This window comes from Melanotaenia boesemani, chromosome 5 (genome assembly GCF_017639745.1).
Source record: "Melanotaenia boesemani isolate fMelBoe1 chromosome 5, fMelBoe1.pri, whole genome shotgun sequence".
Taxonomy (NCBI): Eukaryota; Metazoa; Chordata; class Actinopteri; order Atheriniformes; family Melanotaeniidae; genus Melanotaenia; species Melanotaenia boesemani.
In genome coordinates, this window is record NC_055686.1 from 328,841 (window position 1) to 343,382 (window position 14,542).

The following is a 14,542-nucleotide window of genomic DNA, read 5'->3' on the forward strand; positions in this document are numbered from 1 at the left end:
TTTTTTCCAACTATAGGAAAATGCAGCAACAGCCTTTTTACAAACCCCAATGGCACGTTCAATCCGGGGGTCCTTCACACCATTCTCTGTATAATAATGAAAAAACAGATTCATCTGTTTTGCTGTTATAATGAGCTAATGAGGTCTCACTGCTTCCATTCATGTCTAAATTACTAGAGCGTGCCGTCTTCAGTCAGGTCTCACAGTTCCTCCAAGACAACAACCTGTTAGATCCACATCAATCTGGATATAGGCAAGGTCACTCTACTGAAACTGCTCTCCTGTCAGTTACTGATTCCCTACGGCTTGCCAGATCCACTGGTCAATCATCAGTCCTTATACTGCTGGACCTGTCGGCTGCCTTTGACACTGTCAACCATCATATACTGTTCTCCAAACTCTTAGAGCTTGGCATCTCAGGATCTGTCCTCTCGTGGTTTACGTCCTACCTCACAGGGAGATCATTCAAAGTATCTTGGCGAGGGGGCGTGTCCAGATCACATGGGCTGACAACAGGGGTGCCTCAGGGCTCGGTGCTCGGCCCTCTTCTCTTTTCCCTATACACCTCCTCACTCGGTGCAGTCATTAGCTCTCATGGTTTCTCCTACCACTGCTATGCAGATGACACTCAGCTTTTCCTTTCTTTCCCACCTGATGACACAACCGTCTCAATGCGAATATCAGCATGCCTTGCTGATATCTCTGCATGGATGAAGGATCGCCACCTTCAGCTAAATCTGTCCAAGACTGAGCTTATTGTCTTCCCAGCCAGTCCTTCTTTACCACCACAGATAAGTGTGCAGCTTGACTCAATCACACTAGTGCCTACATCTTCTACCAGGAATCTTGGTGTCATGGTAGACAACCAGCTGACCTTTAAGGACCATGTTGCCTCGGTTTCCCGGTCTTGCCGATTTGCTCTCTACAACATCAGGAGGATCAGACCCTACCTGACTGAACACACGACCCAGCTCCTGGTCCAGGCTCTGGTCATTTCACGCATTGACTACTGCAACTCCTTACTGGCTGGCCTGCCTGCATGCTCAGTTAAACCTCTGCAGATGATCCAGAACGCAGCAGCACGTCTGGTCTTCAACCAGCCCAAAAGAGCTCATGTCACTCCACTGCTAATTGCTCTTCACTGGCTTCCAGTTGCAGCACGCATCAAATTCAAAGCTCTGCTTCTGGCTTACAAAACAATAACCCAAACGGCTCCGGGCTACCTTCACTCCTTAATCCAGAGCTACACTCCCTCTCGAAACTTACGCTCTACCAGCGAAAGACGCCTAGTGCTCCCACCACAACGTGGCGCAAAATCAGTAGCTAGACTCTTCTCCTCTGTTGTTCCCCGGTGGTGGAACGATCTACCAAACTCCGTCCGATCCGCAGAGTCCGTATCCACTTTTAAGACCAAGCTAAAGACTCAGTTGTTTAAGGAGCATTTCCACATTTAGCTTAACTAAATGAGTCAGAAAGATTTGTCCAGCTTTTTGGCTCAACCAAGTACTGAAGAAGCTGTGTGCACTTATGCCCAAGATGATATTGTGTGATGATATCATGCACTTATGCCCAAGTTGATATTATGTGATGAAATCATGCACTTATGACCTAGTTGATATTGTGTGATGAAATCGTGATCCTGTATTTAAATAAAAAAAAAAAAAAAAAAAAAAAAAAAAAAATTATGCACTGCACTAGCACTACACGACAGCACCTGGGTCCAACTGGACTCAAAAGCGGTCTGACTATCACTTAATTATGACGTCCCATCTTGTTTGAATTCATGCTTGTGTTGTTCTTACTCTCAAATGTAAGTCGCTTTGGATAAAAGCGTCTGCTAAATGACTGTAGAATAGAATAGAATAGAGCTATGTTAAACATGGTGATCAATATGTCAAAACATCATTTCTTCAGATTACGGCATTTTACTAATGTAGTCGTATGACATTTCATATGTAGATTACATATTGATACATATATCACACACAAAATAGGTATACTACACACAGATTAGACTCTTACCTATGGCATTGTGTAGTTTATGTCCAAAGCACTGAAGATTTGGCCATCCGATGTCTTTCAGAGCTTTGACAATGTTGGTGCCGCTGTCTGTTGTCATACAGACGAGTTCTTTTTCAGTAAGGTTCCAGGAGCTCAGAGCATCTTTTAACCCCTCAGCAATTGCCTCACTTTTGTGATCATCTGGAAAGTAGGCTGTTTGCAGGCAGACACTTCTTAGAGCCCAGTTATCATCAACAAAATGCGCTGTTAAACTCATATATGGCTCCATTGTTCGGCTAGACCACAGATCGGTTGTGGCAGAATGAAAAAGCACACCATCCAGCTCTCTTGCGATCCTTTCACGTGTGCAGTTGTACAGGTGAGGCAAGGCAACTTCGGCAAAATATTTCCGGCTAGGTAGCACATACCTGGGGTCTAAAGTTTTTAGCAGGTTGATAAAGCCGCGTTTTTCCACTGTATAAATAGGCACCGTGTCTTTGGCGATATACAACGCGACCGCATCCGTGATCGCTTTCCATCGGGCCCCAGTCTTATCATAAGGGACACAGTGCGAAAATAATTCCCCTACCGTGGATTGTCTCTTGGTGGGGTTTTGTAGGCTGTTACTGTTTTGAGCATGTCGTAGACTGCACGATTTATCCCACTCTGCGGAGTGCCTTTGTTTCAGATGCTGAAATAAATTCGTTGTGCTCCCGCCTTTGGTAGCGATAGCCTTTAAACAGATTTTGCAACGTGGCGTTTGTTGCTCCGAATCCGAGGTTGTAAAACCATACCAGTTCCAAATAATTGAGGAAAATGTGCCTTTTTTTGGAACAAGCTCTTCTTTGCTAGCTGCCATGTTGATAACTTTATGCTGTTCTGTGGGAAAACATCTACAGATGCCCAAAAGGTGCTGGCGGGGGCAAAAAAAAAAAAAAATCTCAATTTTCATTAAAACAAATCTTCATAAACAGCAAATTCGAATTAATCGATTAAATCGATTAATCGCCCAGCCCTAAGTAGAATGTTTGCCTCTTTATGTTTTCATGAATTTTTATTTATAGAAAATGGATTTGTCTTCTTCTGTCAGTGTTCAGTAGGTAATCATCATCCACTTTGATGCAAGATGGCGGCGCGAGGACATCGTGAGGCTCAGCGTCTCTCCAGTTTTTGTGATTTAGTCATATTTTTCCGGCTCATCCGGGTCTGTTTGTACAAAACAGCTGTGCCTTTACATCCTACACCCGGACAGTATGATCACCAATCTTCGACTCATCCCTGAGACCTCCAGAACAACGGAGGCTACACACTCTACCCGGCCGGGCGGAAGTGCTCGCAGGTGGCATCGAGATCGTAAACAAAGGCGGGAACGCACGGAGGGCTAAGAGCTAAGCTAAGGCGAATGCCGCACCGGCTCTCTAACCAGCATTTTCCTGGCAAACGTGAGGTCATTGGTGAATAAAATGGACGAGATAGGAGAGATAGGACTCCGCATCGGCCACAGTAAGAGACTTTTAGACGGCAGCGTCACGATCTTCACAGAAACATGGCTACACCAGACAGTGCCATTAAGCTAGCCGGACGCTCCATACACCGGGCAGATCAGCTGATGACTCCGGTAAGACCAGAGGTGGAGGCCTGGTGTACCGACTCTATTACGCTGTTCAGCTAACCTAGAGTTTCTCATGGTTAAGTGTAGACCGTTTTATCTGCCACGGGGGTTCACATCCACCACCATAACCGCAGCTTATATTCCCCCAGATGCTAACGCCAAGCTTGCAATGAACGAACTTCATGCAGCTGTTAGCAAACAGACTGTCCACCCAGACGCTGCATTTATTGTTGGGGGTGATTTTAATCACTCAGACCTAAAGACGGAGTTCCCCAAATTCCACCAACATGTCTCCTGCAACACCAGAGGAAACTTTGGACCATGTTTATTCTAACATGGTGAGGGCCTACACTGCGACCCCCCTCCCCCACCGAGGACAATCAGACCACCTTTCTTTGTTCCTCACTCCCAAATATTCACCCCTCATCAACCGTGTCAGGCCATCAGTGAGGACCGTCAGAGTGTGGCCAGAAAAAGACTCTGTACTCCAGAACAAGTTTCAACACACGGACTGGACTTTGTTTGGTCTCCAGGTCACCGGCGACTCACACCCGGACATTTATACGTCCTCTGTTCTGGACTATATCACCACCACAACTGACAGTATCACGACAAAGAAGCAGATCACCACGTACCCTAACCAGAAGCCATGGATGAACAAGGAGGTGCGGCTCCTGCTGAAGGCCTGTAACACTGCCTTCAGATCAGGTGATGCACAGGCCTCCAGCACATCCAGGACAAACCTGAGGAGGGGCATCAAAAAGGCCAAGATAGATGGTTTTTCCCACTTTTTTTCCCACTGTGACCCCAGACATATGTGGCAAGGTATTCAGGCCACCACAGACTACAAACCCAGCAACCCCACCCCCACAGCCATGGACACCTACTTCCTGAATGAGCTTAAAGACTTTTACGCTCGCTTCGAGAGGGACAACACAAACACAGACCACACTGTCCTCCACTGATGTCTACACAGCGCTGAGCCGGATCAGTCCAGGCTGCTGGTCCTGATGGCCTCCCTGGACGTGTGCTGAGAGCATGTGAGGAGCAGCTCGCTGGGATCTTCACGGACATTTTCAACCTGTCCCTTGCTCAAGCAGTTGTACCAACATGTTTCAAAACTACATCCATCATGCCGAAACACTCCAACCCGTTTGCCTCAATGACGACCGCCCAGTATCCCTCACATCCATGATTATGAAGTGCTGGTCCTGGTACACCTGAAGAACTCCCTCCCACCCACACTGGATCCACACCAGTTTGCCTACCACAGCAACAGGAGCATCGATGATGCCGTTTCCATAGCGCTGTACTCTGTTCTCACACACCTGCAACAGCAACACACAGACTACTGTTTACTGACTTCAGCTCAGCATTAAACCGTCATCCTCTCCAAGTTAATCACTAAACTTAGAGATCTGGGTACCAACACATCCCCCTGCTATTGGATTATGGACTTCCTGACCAACAGACCACAGCACGTTAGGTCAGGCCACACCTGCTCCACCACCACCACCCTCAACACCGGGGTGCCACAGGGCTGTGTGCTGAGCCCATTCCTCTTCTCCATCTTCACCTACGACTGCAGACCTGTGCATGGATCCAACTCCATCATCAGGTTTCCAGACACCACGGTGATGGGTCTCATCAGGAACAACGATGAGACCTCCTGTGGTGTTACATGTTACATGTAGGTGAAATGTTTAGCACGATGAGACCTCCTGTGGTGTTACATGTTACATGTAGGTGAAATGTTTAGCACGATGAGACCTCCTGTGGTGTTACATGTTACATGTAGGTGAAATGTTTAGCACGATGAGACCTCCTGTGGTGTTACATGTTACATGTAGGTGAAATGTTTAGCACGATGAGACCTCCTGTGGTGTTACATGTTACATGTAGGTGAAATGTTTAGCACGATGAGACCTCCTGTGGTGTTACATGTTACATGTAGGTGAAATGTTTAGCACGATGAGACCTCCTGTGGTGTTACATGTTACATGTAGGTGAAATGTTTAGCACGATGAGACCTCCTGTGGTGTTACATGTTACATGTAGGTGAAATGTTTAGCACGATGAGACCTCCTGTGGTGTTACATGTTACATGTAGGTGAAATGTTTAGCACGATGAGACCTCCTGTGGTGTTACATGTTACATGAAGGTGAAATGTTTAGCACGATGAGACCTCCTGTGGTGTTACATGTTACATGTAGGTGAAATGTTTAGCACGATGAGACCTCCTGTGGTGTTACATGTTACATGTAGGTGAAATGTTTAGCACGATGAGACCTCCTGTGGTGTTACATGTTACATGTAGGTGAAATGTTTAGCACGATGAGACCTCCTGTGATGTTACATGTTACATGTAGGTGAAATGTTTAGCACTATGAGACCTCCTGTGGTGTTACATGTTACATGTAGGTGAAATGTTTAGCACGATGAGACCTCCTGTGGTGTTACATGTTACATGTAGGTGAAATGTTTAGCACGATGAGATCTCCTGTGGTGTTACATGTTACATGTAGGTGAAATGTTTAGCACGATGAGACCTCCTGTGATGTTACATGTTACATGTAGGTGAAATGTTTAGCACGATGAGACCTCCTGTGGTGTTACATGTTACATGTAGGTGAAATGTTTAGCACGATGAGACCTCCTGTGGTGTTACATGTTACATGTAGGTGAAATGTTTTTGGCCGTAACGCCTTCCACTTTGCCGCTGCATATGACTGGAATACACTGCAGAACACTCTCAAACTTCCAGCTCTGATATCTGTTTCTCTGTTTAGACAGAGACTTCAACAGATTATTGTAGATACTTGTTCCTGCTGACGATGCTGACTCGCCCTTATATACAAACATTTACCCACTACTTTTTCTCTCACATAAATCCGTCTTATACACTGTGTTCTACTCCCTTTCCCCCTTTCATTTTTATATATTTGTACTCACTCTGCGTTTTTTTTTATTTGTATTGTATTGTTGTATTGTGGTCCTGTGTATGCACAGTTGTCTGTTTATATGTATGTACGTTATTTATTCCTGCTGGGGCCTCTTGGCCAGGTCATGTTTGTAAATGAGAACTAGTTCTCAAACATTTTTTTACCTGGTTAAATAAAGGTTAAATAAATAAATAAATAAAATGTTTAGCACGATGAGACCTCCTGTGGTGTTACATGTTACATGTAGGTGAAATGTTTAGCACGATGAGACCTCCTGTGGTGTTACATGTTACATGTAGGTGAAATGTTTAGCACGATGAGACCTCCTGTGGTGTTACATGTTACATGTAGGTGAAATGTTTAGCACGATGAGACCTCCTGTGGTGTTACATGTTACATGTAGGTGAAATGTTTAGCACGATGAGACCTCCTGTGGTGTTACATGTAACATGTAGGTGAAATGTTTAGCACGATGAGACCTCCTGTGGTGTTACATGTTACATGTAGGTGAAATGTTTAGCACGATGAGACCTCCTGTGGTGTTACATGTTACATGTAGGTGAAATGTTTACCAGCGGCTGTGTGGAAGCAGACAGCTCCTTTCAGTTTCCTGTTTCTCTATTGGTCAGCTTGGGTCACATGGTTAGTCTTAGGTGAGACCTGCCATTTTGAACCAAGGTCTGCCTGTGTTGAGCCTCAGAGAAGCTTTGTTTGTAAGTATATTTGCCATAGTTAATGTTGGGAACAGATGAAGATGTAAATTTTGTCTTTAGTTGGTATGTATTAGAATTTCTAATGGCTTTCTGCTTTCACATATAAGTGATAGTGTTACAGATAATTGTGCAGTAAAGATTTCTTTTGTTTGTTGTAGTTTCACAAGAAGAAAATGTAAGTAGAAGAATGTGGAAAAGCATGTAAAGAAAGAAGAATGGATGTAAAGGACAAGTAAACTATTGAACTTTACTTCAGCGTCTCAATCATCATTCAGCTCTGGAGGGCCTAGTACACCTGCTTACCCTTGTTTAGCTGTCTGTCCCTGCGTTAAGAGATACGAACGCAGGGACAGAAGAAACAGCATTACAGTGGCTTCAGCACAGACATCTCTTATTTCTCCGCTCAGCAGCATCTACACACTGAAGAGAAGTGTAACGTCATGATGGACAGCAAGGCAAACATAGAAGAGCAGCAGAAGGCTGAATCTCAGACTTTCAAGACCAGATCTGTTGCTAGTTCTTCCAGTAGATCTTCTTCAAGCAGATCTAGTCATCAAATCTAGTCATCAGATCTAGTCATCAGATCTAGTCATCAGATCTAGTCATCAGCGAGCTTAAAGCAGCTAAAGCACGAGCCAAAGCTGAGGCAGTTCTCTCTCGGTCTACGTTTGTGAAAAGAGAAACAGAGCTTATGTTGGAAAAGGCTCAGCTAAAAGTGGAAGAGGCACGCATGGAAGAGGCACGCATGGAAGAGGCACGCATGGAAGAGGCACACATGGAAGCTGCTCTAGCCACATTAAACCAAGAGGAAGGAGTTGCAGCCGCATTAAGCCTGCCGCACACGAGAGCTATCCTCTGAGCTAAAAGTCATTTCAGACTGTTTTCTCAGCAGAGAGCTCGCCGTGTGCGCCTCATTTTCGCCGAACTTTCTACCTCGTGAGGCCTTGAGGTGAAAACCAAACACGTTTGATATTTTTTGCCTCGCGAGGCAAAAAACTGACCGTGTGCGTGCTACGAAAGCTACGTGCTGAGGGCACAAATTCAAGTGACCAATCAAGACGCGCCCTCCGCTCACATGATTCCAAGATGGCGACCCACAGCGACGTTGTCAGTGACTACATTTTGGAAGATAAATTAGTCGAAATGTGGCCAGACTATCCCTGTTTACATGTCGTCACCTTGTCGGACTTTAAAAACAGGGACAAGCGCGAGCTGACATTCAAGGAGACGGCAGCAAGACTGGACCAGACAGGTACGAACTGTGCAACGTCATGTGTACCAGCTAGGTTTTCCAGCTGCCCCGTATTAGCCGGGAGCTTGAAACATCCTGTGTACGGTGTTATATGACTGTAATTTGACTTGCTGAACTACACATGCATATATACGAAAAATACATGCCGGTTGGCATTACAACTAACACTGACCATGGTATAAATATCAATAATCCGATCCAAACCACTCATACTTGCTTGTGGAAATAGGCTATACTTGTATATAGAATTTCTTTCTTTCTTTCTTTCTTTATTAAGATCCCCATTAGCTTTTGCAAGGCATCAGCTATTCTTCCTGGGGTCTTTAAATTTTTGCAATTGACAATAAAAGCACAATACACACATAATACAAGACAGTACATATAGTACATGAACACAAACTCACACAACATACCCACTCTCCGTAACACAAATATAACACTAAGACTGCAACACACATCACAAGCTCCTACACTGAAACATCATTAAAGAAAAAAATATGAAAAAAAAATAGTTAAATATACAACAAAATAATTGTCTTACTCTAGGATACCATGACCCATCAACAGGCCTGAACACAAAGAAATAACAGTCAACTCAAATCAGTACAGACTGTTACAATCAACCTAAATAAGCTATATTATAAATCAAAATTACGTGCTAAATAATAATTTTTTAATTTCATTTTAAAATTTACCATATTATTCTGTTTTATTATATTTAGTTTAGTTTAGAAAACTTTATTATCCCCTTGAGGGGCAATTTGTTGTGCAGCCAGCAATGACAATGAAAATGACGCCACATTCAATTTAAAAATAAAACAAGCAAACAAAACAAAACAACAACATCACACAGGTTAATTTAAACACCCACTATTCATTAAGCCAATGGAAGCCGGAATAAATGAATTTTTTTGTCTATTTGTCCGGCACCGTGGCATAGCATACCGGCGACCTGAGGGTAACAGCCTGTATTCATGGAACAGGGGATGGGTCGGGTCAGCAGCGACAGCTCTAACTTTCCTAATGACTCTGTTTCTATACAGGACAGAGAGCTCAGTGAAGCTGACCCCTGCTAACTTGCTGCATCTTTTAATGATGCTATTTAATCTATTTTTATCTTTCAGAGTCAGAGACCCAAACCAGCAGATAAAAGAGAAAGTTAAAACAGATTCAATAAAACAAGAATAAAACATCTTCATGAAAGTGGTGTCCACATTAAAATTTCTCAATTTCCCATAAAAATACATGCGCTGGTGGACCTTTGCACAGACAGCATCAGTGTTTGCCTTAAATGTTAATTTATCGTCAATGATGGTGCCCAGGTATTTGTACTGCTGTACCATTTCTATTGTCTGGCCGTGAATTAAAACAGGCTGGATTGGTGGAGGGTTCTTCCTAAAATCAACCAACATTTCTTTTGTTTTAAAAGTATTAATACTTAAAAATGAGCTTTCACACCAATCAATAAAATCCTTCACCACCGGGCCGTGATCTGTGTCCAGGGAATTAAGTAATGACACGATCACTGTGTCATCAGCAAACTTGACAATATGATTGTTTGGATGCTGACTCTTGCACTCATTTGTGTATAAAATAAATAAAAGTGGTGAAAGGACGCAACCCTGGGGCGAGCCTGTGGAGGATAAAAGCACATCTGATAAAACACCATTTACTCTCACCCTCTGTGGTCGGTTTGTTAAAAAATCGACTAACCAGCTCACTAAACCCTTGTCGAGGTTGTGTGCGCTGAGAAGATGATGGGCTAAAATGTGGGGTTGAATGCAATTAAACGCAGAAGAAAAATCAACAAAAAGCAAACGAGCCAAAGTCTGTGCCTCCTCCAGGTGACCAAGAACCAGGCTGAGGACGGTATTCACCGCATCCTCAACACCCCTCCCTGCTCTGTATGCAAACTGGAGAGGGTCTAAGGTGCCCTGAGTTGAGCCCAAAATCTCAGCCTTTATCATCTTCTCCAGGGTCTTCATGACTAGGGAGGTAAGTGCAACAGGGCGAAGATCATTCAGAGATCTGGGGTTCTTATTTTTGGGCACTGGTACAATAATGGAGTCTTTCCAAAGACGAGGGACCCTGCAGAGCTGCAATGACTTACTGAAAATAAATGTAAAAATGCCAGCCAATTGCTCTGCACAATTTTTCAGCAGTCTGCCCCCAATGTTATCTGGTCCAGGACTTTTTCTCTCCTTCACACCCTTAAAAAGTTTAAGAACAACATCCTCATTTATGACTGCTGGTACGACCCTCTGTGCAGCGGGAGCAACCCTAAATACCAGCATTTCCTCACTAAAATCGTCAGAGTTAAAGCGATTATAAAACCTATTTATATAATCAGGAAGTGAGTTCCATTCCTTCATTGCTCTAAATATCACTGTAGATTTGACAACTGTCTTGCTTATTGGCAAAGTAAAATAACCTCCACTAGCATGTCTTGTTGTATAGTTATGCATCTCTGAACTGAAGGACAATTTACTATACAAAATAGTGGCTTTTTTGAAGTAATTATGTTTCTAATGAAGACCATCAACAGAAATAATAATCTATATTTCACCTCTAGCCAATGAAGATGGGCATGCATTTTACTTATGTTTGTCCGTATTCCACAGCAGAGGGCCACTCTTGCTGCTTTATTTTGTGCCATTTGAAGTTTCCTGATGTTATTTAATGATGTATTGGACCAAACAACTGTACAGTAATTGATATGTGACAAAATCAGAGCTTGACATACCTGTTTAGAAGTTTGTGGTGTGAAGAATTTATAACATCTTCTAATCATAGATAAAATATTTCCAATCTTTATTAGTATTCTCTGAACATGCTTAGTCCAGGATAGTTTATGGTCAATAATTACACCTAACAATTTTACTTCATTGTCTTGTTGAACTCGTGTACCATTAATGGTATTTATTTATTTATTTTATTAATTAATTAATTATTAATTAATTAATAATAAATTTATTTATTTATTAATGGTAAGTTCAAGCTTGGGATTTGAACGCAGTCTGTGTTTAGATCCGATCACCATGCTAGTAGTCTTTGACACATTCAACATTAATCTATTGCAATCAATCCACTCTACTACAGACTTCAGTTCGTGATTTAAATTTGCATTCAGGTCCTCGATGGTGGCTTCTGATAAGTAAATTGTTGTTCAACTCTTCGTCTTTAATCCTTACTTTATACCTGCGATCTTCCCTTATCAGAGTCCACTCAGGTCAGGTTTTATCACCGAGTCCCAATACTCCTCCGCCTCCCTATGATCCACAAACTTCTTCGCCTGTCCGGCCCGAACAGTTATAATTAACGTAGCCGGGTACATAATTCCATGTCTCACATCAGCTCTCCTCAGCTTCGCTCTCACCTCCCGAAACGTAACCTTTTCTTTGCCACTTCGGCAGTCAGGTCAGGGAAGATCTGAAGTGACATTTGTCCATGCTTCAACTTGCGTTCCTTCTGCGCCACTTTCAGAATCTCCTCTCGTACCATGTAGCGCTGCATCCTCACGATCATTGCTCTTGTTCCATCCTTCAGCTGCGGGCCAACTCGGTGCGCAGTTTCTACCTCAGGTTCAACTTGTAGTCTGCCTCCAAACAGCTGCTTAAATAAAGTGTTCATATACCTTGTAGTCTGCCTCCAAACAGCTGCTTAAATAAAGTGTTCATATACCTTGTAGTCTACCTCCAAACAGCTGCTTAAATAAAGTGTTCATATACCTTGTAGTCTGCCTCCAAACAGCTGCTTAAATAAAGTGTTCATATACCTTGTAGTCTACCTCCAAACAGCTGCTTAAATAAAGTGTTCATATACCTTGTAGGATTACCTCTCTCAGCATCCTTTGACAGGCCCAGAACACGCAGATTGTATTTCCTGCTGTGACTCTCCAGACGCTCGGCCTTCTCTCTCAGCTCACTGTTCGTTTTGTGAAGCTTCTCGTTTGCCATCTCCAGCTTTGTCACGCGGCTTTCCACCTCAGACAGTACCTCTTCTATGTTTCCAACTTTATGATTGCAGTCGGAAATATCCTTTTTGAGACCATCTAACTGTGGTTGCAGTTTGTTTAACACCACTTCGATCTCCTCTCTTATTATCGTGCGAATCAAGTCCGATAGCTGTTGTTGACTCACAGCACCTGTCATGATTGCAGCCGCTTCCTTCTCTGCTTCAAGAGTTTCACAGTTTTTCTCCTCCACTGTTTCAGAGCTTGTTTTCCCGGCACTTTTTCTCCTCGTCCTGACCATAACGTCTTATTTGAACTCTTAATCCACGTTTACATTTCAGGGATTTTTACAAAATCCACTCTTTCTCCAAATTTTCAGGGACTCTTCTCAGGAGCTTTGGCTTCTCTCACGCTCACACCTCACGCATGCTCAGTGTAGGGAGGACTGTAGCTAGTTTGTGGGTGGATTAGCAATCACTGCAGGGTGTCGGTTTAGGACAACAATTGTTATGTTCAGGTGAGGTGAGATGGAATGACCAGGTCCAGGATTCAGCATTGAACCGTTTTTATTGATGAGTGGGAGATGCGTGTGTACAGTGGTACATGTGTGTGTGGTTTTTTCTACAAAGGGAATAAAGAAAATACAAATTATGAGTACATGTTTCCCTCATAAATGTAACTGTCCACACAGAATAAACATATGCCTAAATGTCTGAGTATAATTAGTCATTAAATATATAACATGAATGCCCATGAATAATAAAGCAACTGTTAATGCACTCAGCATGATATATCTCACATGAATGATGTAATATGAACCAACATGAATTGCAGCAAATGGGCCTAAATATGCTATGCTGAATGGCTAACAGTTAGCTTCCCAAAATACTCTCAAAGAACTTAAAACGGCCATTACTCTCGACCAAACACAAGGGAAGCTGAGTACAGGGGCTTAAAGAAGGCAAGAGTAAAGCCTAAATATAATTACTTACTTCTGATAGACGCACACTATCACTGACACAGCTCAAACAATAGCAACGTGATGCCGAACCTCTCTGAGCCACGCTGTCTGCCGGATGTGATATATTACTACAGCCGGGTCAGCCGCCTAGTGGTGGAACGTAAGAACTACGTGTGAACACAATAAACTGAATATACCAGGTAAAACAGTACAGTCCTTTGTACACTCAGTGTGCCTTGGTCTGTATTTCCTGTGATGATTGTAATTCTGCATAGACAGGATGGGTAAATTAACTGTTAAGTCTTGGATGGTATACAATTTACTTTTTAACCACAATTCCATTGTGGCTTGCAGTTAAGATGTCCAGTGCATAATGTACTTTACCTGATGTAATTAATCCTGTTAGATATTCAAATACGAGATGTATTCATAACAAATACAGAGCATTTAAAAAAAAACTATTTCTTTCAGTGGAGAGGGTGAAAATAAAAATAAGATTGCTGTGGAACAGCCAAGGCCAGAAAAGCTCAAACAAGTGGAAGTGCCAGGAAACACTTGACCAAAAATCCAAATGGCTTTTAGAAAAACTGTAATTTCTTGCTCCTACATCGCTGCTCGGCCAACAATAACAAACTTGGATACGGTTAGGAAATACGTGTATCACTCGTTCTTTTTATTTTCAATTGTCAATCAAAAATAAAAAAATGAAAACATTATGAATTATTTTGTTTTTCGTTTTTAAATCTAACACAAAAAACGAAAAATTGCATGGTTTTTAATATTTAAATTTTAGACTCGGATCAAAAATGTGAAATGAAAAAACTGGCCACATGACTGAATTTGATTTTAAAATTTAATTTGTCGGGTTTACGTGAACTGGAAATGGCTTCGCGCGCGGCAGTTTGGTTGGGTAATGTAGACTACCATGGCGACACTGGAACAACATACTGCTTTGATCAAGGATTTGTTCAACCACGGCTTGACACACGCCGAAATTTCACGCACGTTGCAGCAGATGGGTGTCCTGCAATGCTCGGAAATGAGCGTCAGAAGATTTTGTGCTCGGCATGATCTGAGAAGAAAAAGACATATGTCAGACGCAGAGCTG

General features: G+C 42.8%; 1 long non-coding RNA gene across 1 annotated transcript in view; it reads right to left on the reverse strand.

The window, feature by feature from the left end:
* Nucleotides 1-13,573, reverse strand: part of LOC121640123 — a 15,460-nt gene extending 1,887 nt beyond the window's left edge. Inside the window, exons 1-2 of the long non-coding RNA XR_006010374.1 lie at nucleotides 13,466-13,573; nucleotides 12,753-12,757 (exon numbers count right to left, since the gene is read on the reverse strand). This is a non-coding gene — a long non-coding RNA (uncharacterized LOC121640123). The remainder of the gene's footprint in view (nucleotides 1-12,752; nucleotides 12,758-13,465) is intronic.
* Between the last annotated feature and the right edge of the window lie 969 nt (nucleotides 13,574-14,542).